This window comes from Pan troglodytes, chromosome 1 (assembly GCF_028858775.2).
Source record: "Pan troglodytes isolate AG18354 chromosome 1, NHGRI_mPanTro3-v2.0_pri, whole genome shotgun sequence".
In the NCBI taxonomy this organism is placed as follows: domain Eukaryota; kingdom Metazoa; phylum Chordata; class Mammalia; order Primates; family Hominidae; genus Pan; species Pan troglodytes.
The window spans coordinates 61,784,321-61,807,735 of record NC_072398.2 but is presented as its reverse complement, the minus strand read 5'-3'; the positions used below and the strand labels follow the sequence as shown (position 1 = coordinate 61,807,735).

The following is a 23,415-nucleotide window of genomic DNA, read 5'->3' as shown; positions in this document are numbered from 1 at the left end:
GAATGCTTACTGTGCACTAGACACTGGGATTCCATCATGAATAAGACTTGGTTTCTACATAAAGAAGCTTAGACAGATAATTTGAACTGAGATATTTTAATATAGGAGCATACTGTATCAGCAAGACTTGAAAGCTTAGCCTGACATGGTAGAGCCACTTAGCCCAACCTGACCTTTTACATGAGGCCACTAGATCTTCACCTAAAGGGTGAACAATATAGATATTTTCTCTGCTTCCTTTGTGCACATCTAATTTCAAAACTGCTTAAAATACCTCTACATTGTGCCATCTTCCTGACTAAAAGCTTTATTGTGGTTGATATGATATGGCACAACCAAGGCTTTTTGTCTCTTCAGAGACTCTTTATCTTTTCCAGAGATTAAATGAGAGTTTTCATGTAACTTTCACTGTAAGTGTTTGAAGGGATTTCAAAATTTTTGTTATCTGTGATAGTGTAACTGGTAGTCCACTATATGGGGAGGGTGGGGTGAAGGGTATGTATATATGGCTGAAGAAAAGGTCTCTCTCTCTCTCTCTCTCTCATTTTGGAAAGGAGATAGCATTGATCTTGAGGTCTCTAATTATTGTTGATGCAAGGAGAAGGTTGTTCTTATTTCAGATTACATAATTTCCTAATCTTTCAAATGGTGATAACACCTTTTTATCCCTGATAGAGTTGGATATTTCTGTTCAAGTACTGTTACCACCATTATAACTTAAAGTCAATCCTGAAAATAATATTATGCCATAATGATCGGTTGTTCCATGCCACTTAGAAATATGAACCAGCCAAGTCTTTTTATTTTTAATCAATTGAAATTTTACTCTGAGGAAGGGAAGAGATTTTTCAATGCATACAAAGCATTTTCAGCAAAACAAAAATGCTTTTAGAGAAGACTCAGAGGATTATTTCTCATTATTTTTGGCATCCGTCTTTCCATTGAAACAAGTCACAAGCATATCTACAGTTGATCAGTTGACAGATCAGCAATTCTATTAAGATGAAAACTAACCTTGGACATGTTTAGAAGGAAAAGGGTGTCCTTTGATTTATTATGCCATTTTATGCTTGTGCCATTATTTCCCTTTCAGCTATTCAGGCTATGTTAAGTGGAAACATCCAGCATTTTTAATAAAGTGCTTCATTCAAACCAAATGTTAACCAGAAGCATTTTAGAAGAGTCTTCTATTAAAGTAAATGAAATAAAGATCACCCAGTTCTGTTCAATAATGGAGAGTAAGGCATAATGAACAAAATATAGCAACATTCTTGCGATGACGAACTATGCTGTCACTTCTTTTTAGTGCCAGCTGAGGTCTGGGTGTTTTCCTCCAGAATTACAGGGACATTTGCTTTTTAGTAGTTGGCAATGCATACTAGTTATTGTGTATCTTGGTGAGAGTTATTGAATGATATGTGGTTCATTTGTATATTTAGGTGAAGTTATTTTGAAAATAATTGTTTTTGCTTGAAGTCAGGATTAATAGCTATTTTATATACTTTGAGATTTGTGGTTTAGTCAAAAGTTAAATGTTCACATTTCTTTGAATTTAAAAGTATTCTCATCAATTTCTCTCTTTGTTGCGTTTTTGAGATTCTATAATCTACTTTCCTCACCACATTCTTTTACAGCCTCTAAATTACCGGTTCTAAATTCTTTCAGGATTTACATTTTACTAAAGAAATATGTAAGATACAGGGAAAGAGTTTCTCAGGAAAGAAGAAATAAAAGTTGAAAAGAACAACATACTTCTAAATACACTTTGACACAAAGTAATCTTAAAATTACAATAATTCTCCATTGAACTTTAATTTTAGATATTCCACCACCGATTTATCAGGATATTTAATTCTACTCTTTGTTCAAATAGATTTAACTTATAAAAACAATGTTTCTTTAGATACTTTGTAGTTGTGATATTAAAAAATTATAACTAAATTTCTATTAATGTCTACTTTATAACTAATATATTAAAGGCATTTCTTGTAATAAAGTGATTGTTTCAAAATTCATTGGCACCTTTAAAAATTGAAGTTTCTCATTACATTTAATAGTTAATCTGAAGAACTATTAAGAAGAATTGGTCTCAGAAATAATCTTACTGGGAGAATATGAGAAAACATATGGATATCTTATAATGATAATAAACTAAAAAATTGTTAAGGTTGTGTTTTCATCACGTGTCTGATGGCAATAAATGAAAAATTAAGCCTACGGATGTATTTATTCAGTTATTTAACAAAAGCTAATTGAATGCCTGCTGTATTTCTGATGCAGTTCTAGGCTCCAGGGACACAAGAGTGACCAAAACTGACAGAACAGGTCATCATGGAGCTTTCAATGTGGCTGAGGATACCTGAGGAAAAAAACATCTGCTATCAACCTAAACTAAACTTTGCTGTCAACCACAATAGGATAACACAGGGTGCTGAGAGAATAACACAGAGGTGCTTGAGTAACATGAGCTCCTAACTGACCACCACTAAGTATGTGGTTCTACCAAATGAATAAAATCACTGGCCATCCTATTAGTTTTGTCTTTGCTTAGCCTAATGATAGGAAACGAATGGAACTTTGCCATCAAACGAATACAAGATAATCCCTATTGCTTGAATTCTTAATTGTTTTTTGGACTGCTGATATATTTTACTTCATTTGGTACCGTAGTTTACATATTTTAAATAAAGTATTATACATAATATCTTACATAAATATGAATGATTTCAAGGTGCTACATCCCTGGAATTGTTATATTTTAATCTGATGATGTTGCTAAAACCCACAGTGGTGGCAATGTTACTAAAATTGAATTCATTCTTTCACTTGAAGGTAATGCATAAAGAGGTAAGGCCAAAATACTGAACGAAACTTAATATAGTAATTAAAGTGTGCTGTAAATTTTGCACTTCTTATTAAAGTTTAATTTCAATGAATTAGCATCTTATAAATAAAAAAGATAATTTTTAAAGTATTCTAATTTTCAATAAATAAAAAGAAAATATTACTAAGATTCCTAGGATATATTGATCAATACTATCCATTAATGTAACTGAAAGTGGTTAGAAAATTTCAGGACCAACTACTGTAAACTAAAATCAGAGCTTTACTTCATCCATAGCCTAAAATATTTATCTCTGTGTTCTGCAGAGCATAAAGCTAGGGAAGTAAATAAGCATTGTGTGAAATTTGTGATTAAAATGAACTTCTATTTAAATAAAAAAGAAAAGGCACTTGATACGGCAGAATGTCTCCATGATGTTCCCTCCACGTTTATCTATATTTATATCAACTATATCTGTCTATATTATCTGTATTTATATGACTAGTTAGCTAGCTGTTATTTATCTATATTTAATGTCTATACTCATATCTATAGTATAAATAATTTTCAAGCTATATATTTATGTGTATATACAGGAGTGTAATTTTTGATATAATTAACTGTATGTGTATATATGTATATCACACATGGTTTTTGGTATAACAAATGTTATAGCATTTTATATTTTTAATTTATTTACACTTATTACCATAGCAAAAATGGGATCAGTATAGGATCTAATTTACATATAACTATAATTAGCAATTAACTCTTCCACATGCATTTATTTTTATTAGCATCTCTCAAAATCAGTAAGTGAATGTGCATTAGTTTCAGAAAGCAACAGCAGATTAAAAATGGAAAAAAACTGTAGAGCCAAATGAAAAGTGGTAGGAAAACAAGTTCATTACAATTTAAAATGTTAAATACTGCTAATAAATGTTTCTAATGTTAGAGTAATAGCTAAATATCAAAACTTCTATGTAATTCATAAATTCCATCAAATATGAAATTGAGAAACACAATTTAAAAATAACCTTCTATCAGGCAAATCCTTAAATAAATACCTGTGAAAGGAATGTGGAGTAATGTAAACACCAATTCCTCACCTATGTAATTGCTGATAGTCCTCTGAAATTCTCATTTTTTTAGCTTTTTAAACTTGTTTCTCTTTCTTTTATTAAATACAACCCTGTATTGGCATTTTCCATTTGATAGAAAAATAACCTGATACAAGCAGAGTTGTCAAGGAATGTCATATGTCAAAAAATGAGGTGACAAATGAGAAAGGACTGAGTCACTTAGAAAATATCTTGCAGACAGCCAACGGAAACAAGCACTAAATTAAAGAGAGTGGCTGGTGGAAATAGGTCAAAGCAGCCCAGTGAAGCATAGTCGTTATATGACAAAATGACCAGAAGATGTGTTTACATTACTGGTATGTAAACTACATATTATCAGAGGCTTGATATTGGTGACCTTCAAATTAAGTACCTTAATTTTGTCGGATGCTTTGGTTTTATGTTATTTACTTCTGCTTAATTTCAACATGGTATTATTTATAAAAATCTTGATTTAATTTGTCTTAATCAAATACTGCTCAAAGTAATTATATGGATACACTGCCAACTCAAAGACATCTTTTCTCCTTATATGTGGTCAAAAATTTGACATATTCATATACATTTACCCAGATTACAAAATTCTCTTTCAAATGTTGCCACACATTCTGCCACAGACATGAAGGAATTTGTGGATTTTCTCTTAGTTGCTGTCACTTCTTCTCCATGCCCTGCATAGTCCCTGAAGGATTCTAGTTGTATGTTAAAAATAAGACAATCAAAATTCTTGTCTCCCTGATTCTTTTTTTCCCACACATAACGTCAGTTAATGCTTCCAGTAATCTAACTGGTATTAGTTACCTTGCTCCCTCAGTATCAGTTCCAATTTTTAAGGAATACTCTTTTCAATGAGTGAATTAATGATCCTAAAGAAGATTAGGTAAATCTACAATATTTTTTTCCAATCCCAAGAATGGTTATAATTTCTCAAGATATTAGACATCTATGAAGATTGCTCAAACCCAAGTCTCTAGCCTGTTTTTTAGATATAATTATGTTCTGTAAATTTACCTGATGTTCCATAAGGCTGTGCACTCATTCACTGAAGCATTCAATTTCCAACAATTAATCTCCTCTATGCTTTAACTGAGGTGTCAGATCAGTTTCTGTAAGTTCAGTCTGAAAGGGAGGGAATATTCTCCTTTACTGCTAGGTATTGTGGAACAATCTGGACTTGGAGTTTCCTTTGTTGGAGGATGCTTAACCATAATTTTGATTTCTGTAATACATGCTTGACTATTTATGTTACCTATTTGTTTTTGAGTACGAGTAGGGAGTTTCTACCTTTTGAGTAATTTCATTTAAATTGTTGAATTTATGAGCAGAGGGTGGATTATAATATTGCTTTATTAGTTTGTAAATGTCTCTGTGTTTTTAGTGATGTTCTTTCTTTCATCCTGGTATTGGCAATTTGTATATTCACTAATTCTTTCCCTCTCTCATTGGCTGGTCAATCTGGTAGTTGTCTGTTAGTTATATGGCTCTTTTCAAAGAATCAGCTTTAGATTTCATTGACTTTCTCTATTGGTTTACAATTTTTAATTTCACCAATCCCTGCACTTAAATTTATTTTTTTATTTTTTTGTCTTTCAACCTTGGAAGACCTTATCTTTTAAAAACCACTTTATTGAGGTATAATTGACATTTTAAAAATCTGTACATATTTAATGTATATAACATGAGTTTGGAGATAAGCATATATCCATGAACCTATCATTACAATTTATACCATAAACATACCCATCATTTCCAAAGTTTCTTCTCACCTTCTTTTTTTTTTTGTAATAAGAACACTTAACATAAGGTCTACCCTACGAGCACATTTTTAGGTCTACAATACAGTATCGTTAAAGATAGTTACTCTGCTGTACAGTAGATCTCCAGGACTTATTCATCCAGCATAACTAAAACTTTGTAACCTTTGACAAATGCCTTCCTGTTCCTCCTTCTCCCAGTCCCTGGCAACTACCATTCTACTCTCTATTTCTATGAAATTAATTATTTCAGATTCCTCATATAGTGGTATCATGTAATATTTGTCCTTCAGTGTCTGGCTTATTTCACTTAGCATATTGTCTTTCAGTCTCATCCATTTGGTCTCAAATGGCAGTATTTCATTCTTTTTTAATGCTTAATAATATTCCATTGTATGTTTCTTTAAAAAAATTTAAATCCATCCATCAATGGACTTTTGTGTTGCCTCCATGTCTTGGCAATTGCAACTAATGCTGCAATAAACATGGGACTGCAAATAGCTGGTTGAGATCTTGATTTCAGTTCATTTGGACAAATACCCATAAGCAGGATTGCTGCATCATATAGTAATTCTACTTTTCACTTTTTGAGGAAACTTCATGCTTTTTTCCAAAAGCAGCCATGCCATTTTGCATTCTTGCCAGCAGTATACAAGTGTTCCCCTTTCTCCACATCCTCCTCAACAATTGTTATATTGTTTTTATTTTAGTAATAGCCATCCTAACTAGAATGAGGTAATATTTTATTGTGTTGTTTATTTGTAGTTCCCTGATGTTTAGTGATGTTGAGTGCATATTCATATATCTGTCAGCCACTTGTATGTCTTCTTTGGAAAAATACCTATTCAGTTATGTGCCCAGTTCTTAATTTCTTAATTGGCTCATTTGTTTTTTGTTATTGTTTTGTAGAAATTCCTTATGTATTTCAGAAATTAGTCCTTTATCAGATATATAGTTTGCAAATATTTTCTTCTGTTCTGTAGGTTGCTTTTTCATTTTATTGTTTTTGTTTGCTTGTTTTGCTGTGCAGAAGCCTATTAGTTTGATGTAGTCTTACTTGTTACTTATCTAATTTCCTTTTAGTTGCCTGTGCTTTTGGTGTTATATCCAAAAAATCATTGGCAACAACAATGTCAAGAATTTTTTTCTGTATTTTCAGGAGCTTTATGGCCTCACATCTTGTGTTTAAATTTTTAATCCATTTTGAATTAAGTTTTGTATATGGTGTAAGATAAGGCTCTAAATGGAACTGAATAAATTACTAAAAATACACATTATACCAAGGAAGAATCAAAAACAAATAGAAACTAAGGTGATTGAATCAGTAATGGAAAGCCCCCAACAAAGAAAAGCCTAGGACGAGATGACATCACAGGTGAATTCTACCAAACATTTAAAGAATAATGAATACCAATCCTTCTTAAGCCCTTCCAACAAATAAGATATGAGGGAACATTTTCAAACTTTTTCATATGACACCAACATCACCAGAATACCAAAGCCAGGCAAAGATACTATAAGAACAGAAAACTCCAGGTCAGTATTACTAATTAACATGGATATATAATTCCTCCACAAAATATGAGCAAATTAAATTTAACAGCCATCAAAAGGAGCATACACCATGACCAAGTGGGATTTATTCTGTGGATGCAATAATGCTTCAACATATGTAAGTTCAGTCCAAGTCATACACCACATTGGCAGAATGAAGGATAAAAATCACATGATTATCTTCATAGATACAGGTAAAACATTTGATAAAATTTAATTCCCTTTCATGGTAAAAAGTCTCCAACAGATTGAGTGTAGAAGAAATTTACTTCAATGCAATATAAGACATATATGATAAGCCAATAGCTAACACCATACTCAGTGGTGAAAAACTGAAAGCTTTTCCTGTAAGATTTGGAACAAGGCAAGAATGTTGATGCTTGCCACTTCTATTCAGTATAATATTAGAAGTTCTAGCTAGATAAGTTGGGCAATAAAATGTATCCAAATTAGAAGTATAAATTAAATTATCTCTGCTTGTAGAGGACATAATCTTACATGCAGGAAACCCTAGAGACCTCACCCCCCCACCACCATAAAACACCATTAGAACTAATAAATGAACTCAGTAAATTAACTGGATATAAAATCAACATACAAAAATCAGTTGCATTTCTATACAACAACAGTGAACTATTCAAAAAATGTTTAAGAAAACAATTATGTTTACAATAGCATCGATAATAATTAAATACTTAAACAATCGAGGTAAAAGACATGTACACTGAAATCTGTAAGACACTGATAAAAAAAATTTAAAAAGATGGAAATAAGTGGAAAGACATCTCCTGTTTATACATTGGAAAAATATTGTTAAAATGTCCATACTACACAAAGAGATGTACAAGTTCAGTTGAATTCCTATCAAAAATTAGTAGTGTCCTGCCGAGAAATAGAAAAAAAATTCTAAAATTCAAATGGAACAACAAAAGGCCAGGAGCACCCAAAGCAATTTTATTTATTTATTCATTTATTAATTTATTTATTTGAGATGGAGTCTTGCTCTGTCGCCCAGGCTGGAGTGCAGTGGTGCAATCTCAGCTCACTGCAACCTCCACCACCTGGTTCAAGCGATTCTTCTGCCTCAGCTTCCCTCAGCCTCCCAAGTAGCCTGGATTACAGGCTCACACTACCACACCTGGCTAATTTTTGTATTTTTAGTAGAGACGGGGTTTCACCATGTTGGCCAGGCTGGTCACGAACTCCTGACCTCAAGCAATCTGCCCACCTCAGCCTCCCAAAGTGTTGGGATTACAGGTGTGAGCCACTGCAATTTTGAGGCAGAACAAAGTGGAAGTTATCACATACTTCCTGACTTCTAACTATATTACAAAACTACAGCAATCAAATCTGTATGTTACTAAAGTTAGGCGTATAGACCAGTGGATCAGAATAAAGAGCCAAAATAAACCAAAGAATAAACAATCAACTGATCTTTGACAAGAGTTCCAAGAATACACACTGGGGAAATGACAGTCTTCAATAAATCAAGTTGGGAAAGCAGACATTCACATTCAGAAGAATTAAATTGCTCTCATTTCCATGTTTCTGATTGATATGGGTTCAATTTGCTCTGATTTTTCCAGTTTTCTAAAGGAGAAGATCAGGCTTCTTATTAAATATCTTTATTTCTAATAGAATCAATTAATTATATAAATGTCCTACTTAGTACTGTTTAACTCTATCTGTCCAATTCTGATATATTTAAAATTCCATTCAGTCAATGGTTTTAATTTTCTTTGGGCCTTCTCTTTCGACTGACTTCTTTGACTTAATATTTGAGTCCTTCCAGATATCTTTCTGTTAATAATTTTTGGTTTAATTTTGTCATGGTCCATAAAACATACTTCATATGATAAACTTTTAAATGTGTTAAAAATGTGTAGTACTCAGAATATGGCATATCTTAGTGAAAGCTCCATGTGCACTGGTACATTATATTCCTGCTATTTTTGAGTGAAGGGTTCTCTAAGTGCCAATTAAGGTCGCATTGGTTAATGGTATTGTTCAGATCTTCTAAATCCTTACTAATATCTGTTTACTTGTGATAAACCATTTGCTGAGAGGGAAGTGGTGAAGTCTCTAACTGGAAATAGGAATTTATTTATTTTCCCTTATAGTCCTCTAACTGAAAATATGAATTCTTAGTTTCACACATAATTTGCATATAATAATTCATAAATATTAGCTTCGATGTTTTGAAGTTCTGATGTTCGTGAATATACATTTATAATTACTATGGCTTCTTGGAAAATGGATTCATTATTATTATCCAAACCCTCCCTTTTCTTCGGTAATATTCTCATTCTGAAGTCTACTTTGTCTTATAGAAGGACAGCTACTCCAACTTACTTTTGAATAGTGTTTGTGTATTATTCTTTTTCCTATCCTTTCATTTTAACCTATCCATGTCTTTGTATTTAAATGGCATCTTAGCTCAAGCTGCTATAACAGAATACCATAGTTGGGTGGCTTAAACAACAGACATTTATTTCTGACAGTTCTGGAAGTTCAGAGGTCCAAAATGAATGTGCTGTCAGATTTGGTTCTCGGTAGCCCACACTCAGCCTTTATGAATTTTTAACAATTTTAGCTGAATTCTTTGTTTAGGTATATCCAACTGGATTGGTCTCAGTTAAGAAAGTGCCTGCGTGCTATCTGTCTCTTTTCTCAGGGACTTGTTTTTCCTTAGATTTACATCCCTAGTAGAAACCTGAAGTATACCAGTTTTCTTCTGAATGTTTACTCACAAAAAGATTTTAATATGCTTCTGTAAGGATAGTATATAACAAGCATCCATTCATTCATCAAATTTTAATGAGCACTTTCTATCTGTGAGGTGCTATTCGGAAGGCTGAAGTAAGTAAAAGAGAAAAATATCAATAGGATCTTGTAGCTGGCTTTCTTTATGGAGTGAGGAGGGCAAAAAAATCAATAATATGCACATATATTTTATGCTATTTTAAAGATTGTTAAATGCTACTGCAAAAAGTAATAAAATAAGAAAAGGGAGATAAGTAGTGCCATTAGGTAATGACCTTCATTTTAAATGAGGTGGTCAAGAAAAGTTTCATTGAGAAGGTACGATTTGGTCAGAGACTTGATAAGGTGAAGTTCATCCTGTCGATATCACCCTGTGGAGAAACAGCATTTCCAGGAGGTAAAAATAGTAAGTACAAGAGGCTCCTAGACGGACAAGCTTGGTATTCTTGAGAGAACAAGGAGACCAGTGTGGCTGCTATGTACAGTAGCCAAAGGGAAGAGTGATAGGATATGATGTTAGACAGGTGGGCGATGGGCAAATTAATCCTATAAGGTCTGGTATGTTATTGTACTGCCTTTGGCTTTTATTCAGAGGGACACGTAGAAACTTGGTAGGATGTTGAGTAGAGGAATAACATGATCTTACTTTAATTTTTTAAAGTGTCACTCCAGCCACTGTGTTGAGAATAGTCTGGGGTATTAAACATGAATGGCATAATCAAATTGTCATGCCATTTAATAAGGGTGACCTTTAAAGAAGATTTCTCCTTTGAGTCCAATTCGGAGTTCTTTCTCTCTTCTAGTAAAATTGTATTTAATTGTCAAAAATGAAGCATGACTTTATTCTACAATTAATGGGACTTAAAATGCTAAACTGCAAATCATAATGGCTTAAACTATACACCAGTAAAATTTGAAAAATATTCTGATGTATTTCATATAATCAATTATTTTGTGATGTGCCTACTTTGTCATTAATCGCATATATTGGGAATGTCCTGAAAGACTATATACTACATTTATAATAGTTCCATCCTTCTCAAGTTTCTTTAACTTATATTTCCTATACTTCTCATTCATCTGGATACTTAAGGTTAATATTCTGAAGTTTAAAGACAAGGGAGTAACAGACACGAGTTTTTAATCTCAGCATTCTGCCACCCATTTATCCACACCAGCCCTCAAAGTAGACTCACAGTGTATAAAATTTACCATAACTCAAATTTTCTATTAAGTTTATTTGCAGTTTTCCTGGTGGTACAGTTAGCAGAAAGCTGTTCTCATTGTGCTTTCTGTAGAACAGACCAAATTATAGCTACTAATATTTTGAAAATAATACTGATAAACAGTATGCATATGTTTCTGTTGGTGTACTTTCATGTGTTCTGTGGTAATATTTTTAAAGAAAATCTCATATTAATAGCTAATCACAATTTTTTCATAATTTAAACATTAAATTCAGTTCAGGTTGGATCATACAAATATACTTATTTTTATTTTTTGCTGACTGCCTATCCCTCCGGTCTCCTAATAAAACCCCCCAAAATTTTGATGTGTTGGACAGATACTTCACTTCTAAATGCCAAATTGAAAAATAGTGCCTAGGATAATAGGCTCCTAATTTTGTTGTCATTGTTGAATGACTGAGTGTACTGTGATAACACAGGGTTTGAATAATGTTCTTATCTCCTGTATATACAACTGTTTACTTGATTTTTACCTGGATAATTTGCAAATAACTCACATGCAATATGTCTGTAACTGAAACCATTTTTCCCAAATTCGAATGTGTTTCTTCTGGTATGTTTTACTGCACCACCATCCGTTGGGCTCTTCAAATCAGACACCTGGAGATTATTTTTGACACATTTTTTCCATTTAACCCCTACACATAAACATTCATTAACTGACATAACTTCTGCACCTTGACTATTTTTCAAACATTTTTTATTTTTTGCATTCTACCACTGCCATTTCACTTGAAGCCATTATCTCTTACTTTGATGACTGCAATGGCCGTCCTTTTGCAACAACTACCCCAGCCACACTCTAATTCAATCTCTGAGAGATCCTTCAGACATTCAAATCTATCAGCTCACTTCCTTCTTAAAATAATTTTGGTAGATGCCCATTGCTCATAAGATAAGGACAACATTTCAGAATATGATCTATAAAGTCCTGACCTACACTCTCACCTAAACATCACATGACATATTCTGCTTCAGTTTTTATCTTTCAGTCGTATGTTCCTCCATCCAGTCCCTGAGATGAACCCTGAATCTCCCCTATTAGAAGTTTTTGTTAGTTCCTAGAATGATCTCACACTTCCCAGACTCTGCCCTCCCCAACACTTCATCCTGACTCTTCCCCCAACCTCTCTTTATGATCTGAGTTACATTCATTTTTTGAGTCATAGCTTAAGCATCTTGTTTTTGCTTGTGTGTGTGGCATTTTTTATTTTTGTTTTACTTTATAAGCCATTTGTTTTTCCTATGCCCACTTCCAAAGTAGTATGTATTTTCTTTCGCCACACTGTTTACATTTATTTATTTGTTTATTTATTTTTGAGATGGAGTTGTCTCACTCTGGCACGATCTCAGCTCACTGCAACCTCCGCCTCCTGGGTTCGAGAGATTCTCCTGCCCCACTCAGCCTCCCAGGTAGCCGGGATTACAGGCATGCGCCACCATGCCTGGCTAATTATTTTGTATTTTTAGTAGAGAGAGGTTTCACCATGTTGGTCAGGCTGGTCTTGAACTCCTGACCTCAAATGACCCATCTGCCTTGGCGTCCCAAAGTGCTTTACTTTTAATTGTTACATTTTTCTATATACGTTTCTCCAAATATACTGTCAGCACAATGAGGTTATGAACAATGTCTGTACTGTTCAGTGATTTATCCCAGCTCTTAGCACAGTGTTTGGGACACAGTGTTCAACCAGTAAATATTTGTTGAATGAATTAATTATTAAATTCCAAGTAAACTTTTGGAATGCAACAAAAATGTATCAAGTAAATTGAATAATAGAAACTCTAATTATCTCCTAATGATGAGTTTCAGAGTAATTATAAATATTATCCTTTTAATCAGACATTTTGACAATAAATTTGAGCTTCATTTTTGTAGAATTGGTATTTTATAGAATTTATATTTTCTAGAAAATGACTAGCTATAATATAATTAACATTATATTTAAAAACTATTTGAGCCAATCTCAAATTATATACCATTTGTCTTTGAGGGAAAAAATGTATTACAATATATCCCTGGCAAGCATCCAATTTGTAATTAGAAAATATTATTCTTGTTCCCCTCCCTGTGTCTATGTGTTCTTATTGTTCAACTTCCACTTATGAGTGAGGACATGCAGTGTTTGGTTTTCTGTTCCTGTGTTAGTTTGCTGAGGATGATGGTTTCCAGCTTCATCAGAACAACACACACCAGAGCCTGTTGGGGGTTGGGGAGCAAGGGGAAGGAGAATGTTAGGACAAATACCTAATGCATGCAGGACCTAAAACCTGGATGATGGGTTCATAGGTGCAACAAACCACCATGGCACATGTATACCTATGTAACAAACCTGCACATTCTGCACATGTATCCTGGAACTTAAAGTAAAATTTTAAAAAAAGAAAATACTATTCTTCATATATAAGAATATATCTAAGGACCTCTTAATGGCCTTTTTTTTTTTTTTACAGACTTTGGTATTCTAAAAATTATTTAGAAGTTTCTTTTCCTCAACATTTGATATTTAAGAGTTATTTCAGTCTAGTTGTTGAAACTTCTAGTGCATGTGCTTGGGTTTCTATTTATAATTTAAGGCATTAGGCAAAAGTACATGAATAGTGGAAGAAAAAACCGAATGAACAAAAATTTTTTGCCAAAAATAATGGCAAATGAGCCTACCCTAAGTAACTGTTAAAAATATTTTAATACCTATACACAAGGCAAGTCCTCACATATAAATGTATCATAAACAAGATTTATAGTATGCATTTACATTATTTTTTTTGTTAAGATGTCACTGGTTTTTGTAATGTGGAACAGATACCTAAGTTCTATTATCATTAATATGTGCCTAGTATTACTCCTTTATCTGACACTATTCATCACATTCTAATTAATCATCAAGAAACCAACTATTCTTTTTCAGATATGAACCAATAACTCTTGGGATTATTAAATCATTTTTCAAAAACATTTCATTCCTTCATGCTAATAATTCAGTGCAAATGAAATTTCAGAATAACAGCCAGATCATATTAAATAATATTCTTTGATATTTTGTCTCATGCATGAAAATTTCATTCTGCATTTGAAATCTGTGTTTTCTTTTCAAAGCCATTTGCAGTATTGTAATAAGCAGCAAAAGTCCATTCACAAACTATAATATGAGCTTCAGTTGAAGCTGGAAAATGTTACAGAACTTCTTGTTCTTGAAGTTTGTAAGGGTGGATTGAGTGGATTGGTCGCTGGGAACAAAAAAGAAAATGCAGGACATTATTATTTGTTTAGTAATATTTAATCTTATTTTAATCTCTATCTTTTCTCTGTTACACTTGATAAAACATCAATGATCTAATTTTCTAGAATAATTTGCAATTTATACCTGTACTCATCACAGCACAGAAACAGAAAAATGGCACTGTGATTTGAATGTTTGTTGTGTTCCCTGTTGAAATTCCAACCTCCAAGGTGATAGTATTTAGAGTTGGGACCTTTGGGAGGTTCCATCATGATCATGGGAGATCATGAGGGAGGAGCCCTCATGAATCAGATTAACACTCTTACAGGTCCAAGGGAGCTTATTTGTTCCTTCTATCTATCATTTATAGACATAGCTGGAAGGCACCATCCATGAACCAGCAAATAGGCTCTCACCGGAAATCAAATATTCCTTGATCTTGGATTTTTCAGCCTCCAGAACTGTGAGATATAAATTTCTGTTGTTTACAAGCTACCCGATCTACAGCATTTTGTTATAGCAGACCAGATTAGGACAAATGGAAAGAAAAAATGATCTTCAAGATCCATTTACATATATTATTTCCTAAATTTATGATCTTTTTGATAAGTTGAAATTGGTATGGGTAGGTGAGAATTTCTATGTCCATTTAGTGACATTCAATGTGATACCAAAGGCTAAATCATCAAGGCAATTGGCCATGAATCCTATTGTGGTTCTCATCCACCTTTATACCCAACAACCAATTCCATGATCTGGGAACTCTTGATTTATATCCTTGAACTATGGGATGGCATAGAAAACATGAAGGGAGCACTTCAATGATTCTACCTTTCACCACAGAAATTCAAGGACACCTGCTCCTATTTATATTTTTAACAGGGACAGTATTGTTTATTATTACTGTTATTTTAAATAATCACTGAAGACATCTTTGAGTGCTTAATTCCTATTATAAATAATTGGACTTACAAACATATAAGTATAAATTAGGTAATATTAATATCTCTAACTAAATCTTAATACTTTAAAGTCCCATCTATTGCACAGTGGGACTTCAGATTCTCCAACCCTAGCCTCTTTGGATGCCCCCCTCTATCATTCCTAATAGCATATCATAAAATAAAATCATCATTTTTTGGATATGTTTTTCTCTTCATGTGATCTATGCCATGTAATGGTGTCTTTTACATCCTGGGATTGTGATGTAATTCTCATATCTTTTTACATTCTGGAATATGTGACAAGAAGTGTTGGTGAAACATTAACCAGATACAGTAATCTCAGTGGTCTATAATGTTCTATATCAGGACAGTGTATGAAAATAATTATCTTATGTAAAAATAAGAGAAATATTTGCAAGTTTGATGTAAGATGGATATATATAAGACATGGTAAAAATTAACTTATAAAATTTTGTGCTGATTTAATTATGTGCATTAAAGATGTTCTAAAGTTCTTCTTGGAGAAAGAATAAAGACATACTAATAAGAGTCATCAAGTGGATAATGGCAGAAGAATTGTCTAAAGAATATTATCCTCAGTCACTACCATAAAGCATTGATACATTCCCTAAATATATTTAGCTTTACTTCTTCTCAGTACCAGTGTTGAAGCAGGAGTTAAGTGTCCCAGGTAAAACAGATCCTGATGAATCAGTGGGCCTAGCTATTGTAATGAATGCTGCTGCACAACTGAGAGATATCAAATGACTCCTAACCCTGGTCTGGATGCTTTTCCAATATAGAAGTTGGGATTTAGCAATAACTATGCATGAAGAATCAGTCTGGATAAGAGTGCTCACTTCTGCCTCTACTGTTTCTTTCAGTGATAGACTCACAAGCCCTATGTGGCATCATGTAAGAATTATCTTACTCTTGAACTGAGGTATGGTGAAGGAAATGCCACATCATTTTGTTTAATTTACCAATATATCTCCAAATAAACTGCCTTTTATTTTAAGAGGCTGAGTGTTACAGAATTTTAATTTAAATGATACAAATGGCTATTATTCCTACATTGGAGACTACATAAAGTGGGAAGTCGGAATGGGGGTGAGGGTTGAAAAATTACCTACTGGATACAATGTAATCTCTTTAAGTGATGGGTACACTAAAAGCCCAGGCTCTACCACTATCCAATATAAGCATGTAGGAAACCTGCATTTGTACCCCCTAAATATATAAAAATAACAAAAGTAAATGAACCAAATGTATTTAGTTTATGATGACTACGATAATCTTCTGCCTATTCATGCTTTTAAGAATGAGGATTAAACCCTGAGCTAGCTATTCTAGATAAGAAAGATCGAAGGAAATCCTGTTAAAAATTAGAGACTATAGGTAAAGGCCACACTTTTCAAAGAAACCTAAATTAGTACATAAAACTTAGGACATGGCTGCTTTGTTGTACAATTTGATATCATTTTTGAGAACAGACCTCTAAAACCATGGAATGTGATTGATCACAAAGGCTTAACATGAACAAGACCCATGGAGAAGAATGCCACAACCGAACCACAGAATTTGTGATTTTTTAAAGAATGATTAGCAGTGGGTGATGTTTATATACTCTAGAGAAGAACCAACACTCAGGGGTGTAGTTTCCTGCACTGACTTCAGTGGGTCACAGCAGAAAACACTATCCCGATGTTGGTGCATTTCCCGTAGTCAAGGTATTTCATGCTTACACAACATTGTGAAAGGTTGCATTGTTGGCTTCACTGCAGGTGCAGGGGATGCCCACACACCTTAACGTTATGCATCCCTTCTAACTTGTGTGGCCAATGTTGGAAAGGAAAAGGTGACTATGCCGGTTCAAAGACTAAACTTATAAAGTTTGTATGTGATACTTGTGCTTCTTGAACCTCTGTCATTGCCGGGAAAAAACTGCTCCACCTAGCTCACATATTCAAGGACAGTGAGAAAAAGACATATGATCTACAGTTCTGCTGTGAGAAGTGGTGCTGTCCCAACTTCCTCTTGAATTAGAAACATTTAGCAGAGCCCAGCCTAGATCAGCCAAACTCCAGCTCATCTGCAGACTTGTGAATCATAATAAATTAGCATTGTTTGAAGCCCCGGAGTTTTAGAGTGATTTGCAATGTAGCAATAAATTATGGATACAGTCATCCATAACAACCCAGTACAGACTGAGCTTTGCCTGGATCACTATTTTCCCCTCCACTTTACCCCCTGCAGGGTCAGATGAAAGTGAGATCCATACATCCTTCTTCAGCAACTTGTGCCTCTGCTCTGCACCTCCCGCAATTAACTACTGAAAAAAGAACACAGCTTCACAAAAGTGAGTTGAAGTGCATAGCACAGAACCATCGAATTCCATATTTAGAACAAGAAAAATAAATTCTAAAAGACACTATTTCTGCAGAGAGAAATCTCTCATTTAAAACAAGAACCATAATAAAATGCATACCCCACAGAATATTTGGGACATTATTTGAGAACAATATTTGCATCCAAGTTACAGGTTTCTTCCAGGTTTTTCCTTCTAAATAGGGAGTATGTATTTGCCTTATATGTGAACAATTTAAGGGTTCATTTAAGAAATGTACTCAGGCAGAAGAAAACTAATGCAAAGAATAATTCAAGCCCCTGCCACTGAGAAGACAGAAACTTTTGTATTTCAAAATGTCTCTTGTAATCTCAGTTCAGGCAATATGATACATCAAAAAATGAGAAATTATAAAATAAGAGGAGTCATATATATATGTGTATATATAGTTATATATTTAACTTTTCCCACTCAATGTATTATGAACATTTCCTCTCAACATTCAAGTTTCATATAACACAATATCAATTGCTGCATAATGTATCATCAAATCAGTATGCTATAACGTATTTAACCTGTCCTCTATTTCTTTAAAGTTGTTTCCAGATTTTCTTGTTATAAACAAAGTTGCAAGGAACATCCTCGTGTTTACATTTCTCATGGTTTCTCTGATTACTTCATGCTAAATCTTAGAATTTGAACTATGTGGTCAATGCACTAAAATTAAAAATGCACTAAAACTGAAAACACCTAGGATAATACCTAGAAAAAATAGTGCACCATAAATATTTGTTCAATGAATAAATAAAACAAAGTTATAGTTCCAATAGCTTATAAGATAAAGTTTATCTTCTACTTCATGTAATACTTAAAAAATTCTTAGTCATTTTGAGTTCTGCTTATGTAAATGAACTGTATCATTGCCCTTCTCTGAGAATTTTGACTGACTTTGAAAATCTCCCTGGATGCCGGGCGAGGTGGCTCACGCCTGTAATCCCAGCACTTGGGGAGGCCGAGATGGTCAGATCACGAGGTCAGGAGATTGAGATCATCCTGGCTAACATGGTGAAACCCCGTCTCTATTTAAAAAAAAAAAAAAAATACAAAACATTAGCCGGGCGTGGTGGCAGGCGCCTGTAGCCCCAGCTACTCGGGAGGCTGAGACGGGAGAATGGTGTGAACCTGGGAGGCGGAGCCTGCAGTGAGCTGAGATCGCGCCACTGCGATCCAGCCTGGGCGACAGAGAGAGACTCTGTCTCAGAAAAAAAAAAGAAAAAGAAAAAGAAAATCTCCCTGGAGTGTTTTCAGTAAAATTCAAATGGATGTCAAGTCCCTTTGGGATTCTACCAAATACTGGTTTGAAAGGAAGATTCAAAATTATATAAGACGTTCTAGATTCAAACTAAACTTAAAATGAATATCTGCCGGGCGTGATGGCTCATGCCTGTAATCCCACCACTTTGGGAGGCTGAGGTAGGTGGATCACCTGAGGTCAAGCGTTCGAGATCAGCCTGGCCAACATGGTGAAACCCTGTCTCTACTAAAAATACAAAATTAGCCGGGCGTAGTGGCACTGTCATGTAGTCCTAGCTACTTGGGAGGCTGAGGCAAGAGACTCGCTTGAACCCGGGAGACGGAGGTTGCAGTGAGCTGAGATCGCACCATTGCACTCCAGCCTGGGCGACAAGAATGAAACTCTGTCTCAAAAAAAGAAAAAAGAATATCCAGAGTAATCTTCAGTGGATTCACAAAACAACCAAATTTGTGGGAACAGATGTGTATTTTTCCCAAACTCTGAGGAACATCCAATAAGTAATGCTATAATGTTTGAAAGAGTCTAGTAACTTACTTTGAACTAGATTTTTACTAGGGTTTTCTTTGGTTACCCCAACATACCTATGCTTTTTTTGAATCAGCATGTAGTCTGCACCTTACATTTTTAAATGGGTATAAATATTTCTGTATTGTGTACTATATGTTTTCATCTTGTATTTCTAGGAGACTGTAAAATCAGGAAGTATATCTAAGTCACCTCCAATAGCCGTAACTCTACCTTGTCCAGTAAAAGGTAAGTATGTGAAATAGTATAATTTAGAAGTAATTATTGGAGCTATGAATTAAAGTTGATTTTTAGAATAAACATTATGTATGCTATTTTTAAAATGTTTTGCAAGCTAAAAAAAATTGGTTAAGGTAAGTAGAAAAGTAGTAACTAGAATAAACGATATTGCTTAGAATAGAAGATGGAAGTTAGCCTGAACACAAATGAGTACATAACTACTTATTGTGACTATAAAAAGAGTCGAAAGTGTTTGTAGCACGTTTTATCTAAAAAAAAAAAAAAAAAAACCAAGACTTTCTAAGTGAAGAATCATTACACAGCCTCAACAAATGTCAGTGTTCAAAATGTGGTGAAAACATTGGAACACAGATGATTAGAAAAACTGGTCTACAGGAAAAAAAATTGCCAAAGGGCATGGTATGTTTCAAATATCCCAGGGAGACTGGGTTTTGAAAAATATTTTATATAGAAATAAACCACAAGTAACCTAGAAATGTCTGCTTTGTTTTGGTCTGGGGTTAGGAGTTTTATTCTCATATTCAGTTAACAGTTGAAAAATAAGACTTGCTCCCCAAGAATACATGAATATTTCGTGTATATATGCACAAGTGCCTTCTGAGAAAAAGACACCCATGTATAAGTTATATGCCACCACTATAATGCTGCTCAACAATCAGAAAACTTTGGTGTTAAGTAATTTAGCATGCATTTCTCAAGATTATAGAGTAGCTGCTCTTGCCTGGAGTCAGCAGATTCAACTTGTTTCTTCAACAGAAGTTGTCATCCTCTTCTGGAAGCAGAGGGTTAGCAGGGCAGTGCCTTCTCATGGTGATGGCAGAATTCCAAGTAAAAATGCAGAAACATGCAGAAACAATGTCTCTTGAAACCTAAGATCAGAATTGACAAGCCATATTTCTATTATATTCAATTGACCAAGCAATTTACATGATTGAGTTTGGATTTTAAAAGTGGATAAATAGACCCTGCCTCTTTAATAGATTAACTACAAAATCCATTGGCAAAGAATGCAGTTTCCAGAGGGGAAAAATGGAGTTATTAATGCAATCTACCACAGCCCGTAGTCCTTAAACTTCAGGTGTGCAGGTTCACAACCACTGGCCTAGTGTATCAGGCATCTATATACCAAAAACCTAAGATATATATGAGAATTAATGATATGATCTTAGAATATGTAATTAATTGGGTAGCAGATATATATAGAATTACAATATGATGGTGGCAATATATTCTGTTTTTAAAGTTTTCTTAAATTCTCCTTTTTGAGGTGATGCATTACAAAAGTTGACCCTTTAAAAGAAAATTTGTTTGATTTAACATATGAAGAGGCTCCTTTTTCTCTCTGAAGCAAGAGAAACAATTGTCTCTCCCTTCTGCTCTTTAATCTGTCATCTGCACATTTTTACTGCGAATTAAGAATAAACATTTTAAAAATATCAACTTGACTTTATCATTCCTTTTAACTATAAAGATTATTTAAATAAGCATTTTAAAGAATTATAATTGTCATTACCAAAAAAAATAAAGAAAAGGAAACATCATTAGCTAAAAATAGAAAAATAAGTGACGCAGCATAAAGAATGCAGATACTTCTATGACCGGTGACTATCTGGTCAATGGGCAAACAGCAAGCACTTAATTACTTCAGTTTCAATCTTTTGTTCTCTACTTACTGGAAATTCATATTCATTTTTTTCTTATTGGATGACCAAACTGAATGACGACCAAACTAGTAATCTGTCTTTCTAGGCTTGTTTAGCCTCTAGCATGAATGTATTCTCAGTTGATGGGTTGGGTGTTTTGTGTTTTTGTCATTTTGTGGTTTACTACTTAGGGTGGTCATTGTCAGTAATTATAATTTCCACTTCAATTATCTTATGTAAAGACATGCCAATCTCTGCTCTAAAATATCCTACAACTCATGGAGGCCAGGAAACATAGTTGAAACTTTTTAACCTGATATGTGAGGTCATTTGCCAACAGCTCCCTAACTAATATTCCCAGTATCCTCCTACTGATCTCTTTTCTACACCTACCTCTCTGCAATCATACAAAAATCTCTCAAGGTAATCCAGTCATAAACTCAATTTCATGGCTTTAGTCCTTATTTCTAGAAATCTCATTTCTACCCTTTTCTGTTGATCTCTCAAAGTTAGCTGATCATTCAATACCCTAACTTCAGCCTCCCCAACTTTCACAGAGTTTGAATTTCTTCTCAGGACAGTCATTAGCACATTGTAAATGTTTTCATTACATTATACTGTTATATAATGGCACACATTGTTTATATTTTTCTTCTTTCAACTACTAACTATGTGATGGTACTCACACATTGTCAACATTCAGCTTTTCCAGTTAATAACTAAATAGTGCTTAAGAAGACAACTAGATTACGAGTGAGTTATCAATGGGAATTGTATACATTAAACAACAAATGACAGTGTAGAGAAAAAAATTATGTCTCATGGAAAACTATATATTGCCTATAGCACTTTGTTATGAGTTATCTGATTATTGTCATATTTATTTTATACCTTATAGAAATCATGATTTTAACTTTCTTTAAAAATTACTCTTCAGCAGCAGAATTATTTAATAGTTCAATTTTTGATATTGAGTCTATGATTACTATCCTTAAACAACCATTATTTCATTTAAATACTGCAGGATTCAACATTAAGAGTGTCAACCCGAGCATAATTTATTTAATGGAGAACAGTATTTTCAAAAAGTATTTATAAAGAGTTACTGCTGTAAACATACAAAAGGAACTCTGCTTTATGAGAATATTTTTAATCTAGGGCAGTATAAAGTATCTCTGTTTGTTAGAAAAATATTCTTCATGGTTCAATTCCCACCTACGAGTGAGAACATGCAGTGCTTGGCTTTTTGTCCTTGTGATAGTTTGCTGTGAATGATGGTTTCCAGCTTCATCCATGTCCCTACAAAGGAGGTGAACTCATCATTTTTTATGGCTGCATAGTATTCCATGGTGTATATGTGCCACATTTTCTTAATCCAGTCTATCATTGTTGGACATTTGGGTTGGTTCCAAGTCTTTGCTATTGTGAATAGTGCTGCAATAAACATACGTGTGCATGTGTCTTTATAGCAGCATGATTTATAAACCTTTGGGTATATACCCAGTAATGGGATGGCTGGGTCAAATGGTATTTCTAGTTGTAGATCCCTGAGGAATCGCCACACCGACTTCCACAATGGTTGAACTAGTTTACAGTCCCACCAACAGTGTAAAAGTGTTCCTATTTCTCCACATCCTCTCCAGCATCTGTTGTTTCCCGACTTTTTAATGATCTCCATTGTAACTGGTGTGAGACGGTATCTCATTGTGGTTTTGATTTGCATTTCTCTGATGGCCAGTGATGATGAGCATTTTTTCATGTGTTTTTTGGCTGCATAAATGTCTTCTTTTGAGAAGTGTCTGTTCATATCCTTTGCCTACTTTTTGATGGGGTTGTTTTTTTCTTGTAAATTTGTTTGAGTTCATTGTAGATTCTGGATATTAGCCCTTTGTCAGATGAGTAAGTTGCAAAAATTTT

At 33.9% G+C, this 23,415-nt stretch overlaps 1 long non-coding RNA gene across 1 annotated transcript in view; it reads left to right on the top strand.

Annotated features, from left to right (window-relative positions):
• LOC107974205 (uncharacterized) overlaps positions 1-23,415 on the top strand; it is a 50,653-nt gene that overhangs the window by 5,704 nt on the left and 21,534 nt on the right. The window contains exon 2 of the long non-coding RNA XR_001716781.2: positions 19,774-19,843. This is a non-coding gene — a long non-coding RNA (uncharacterized LOC107974205). The remainder of the gene's footprint in view (positions 1-19,773; positions 19,844-23,415) is intronic.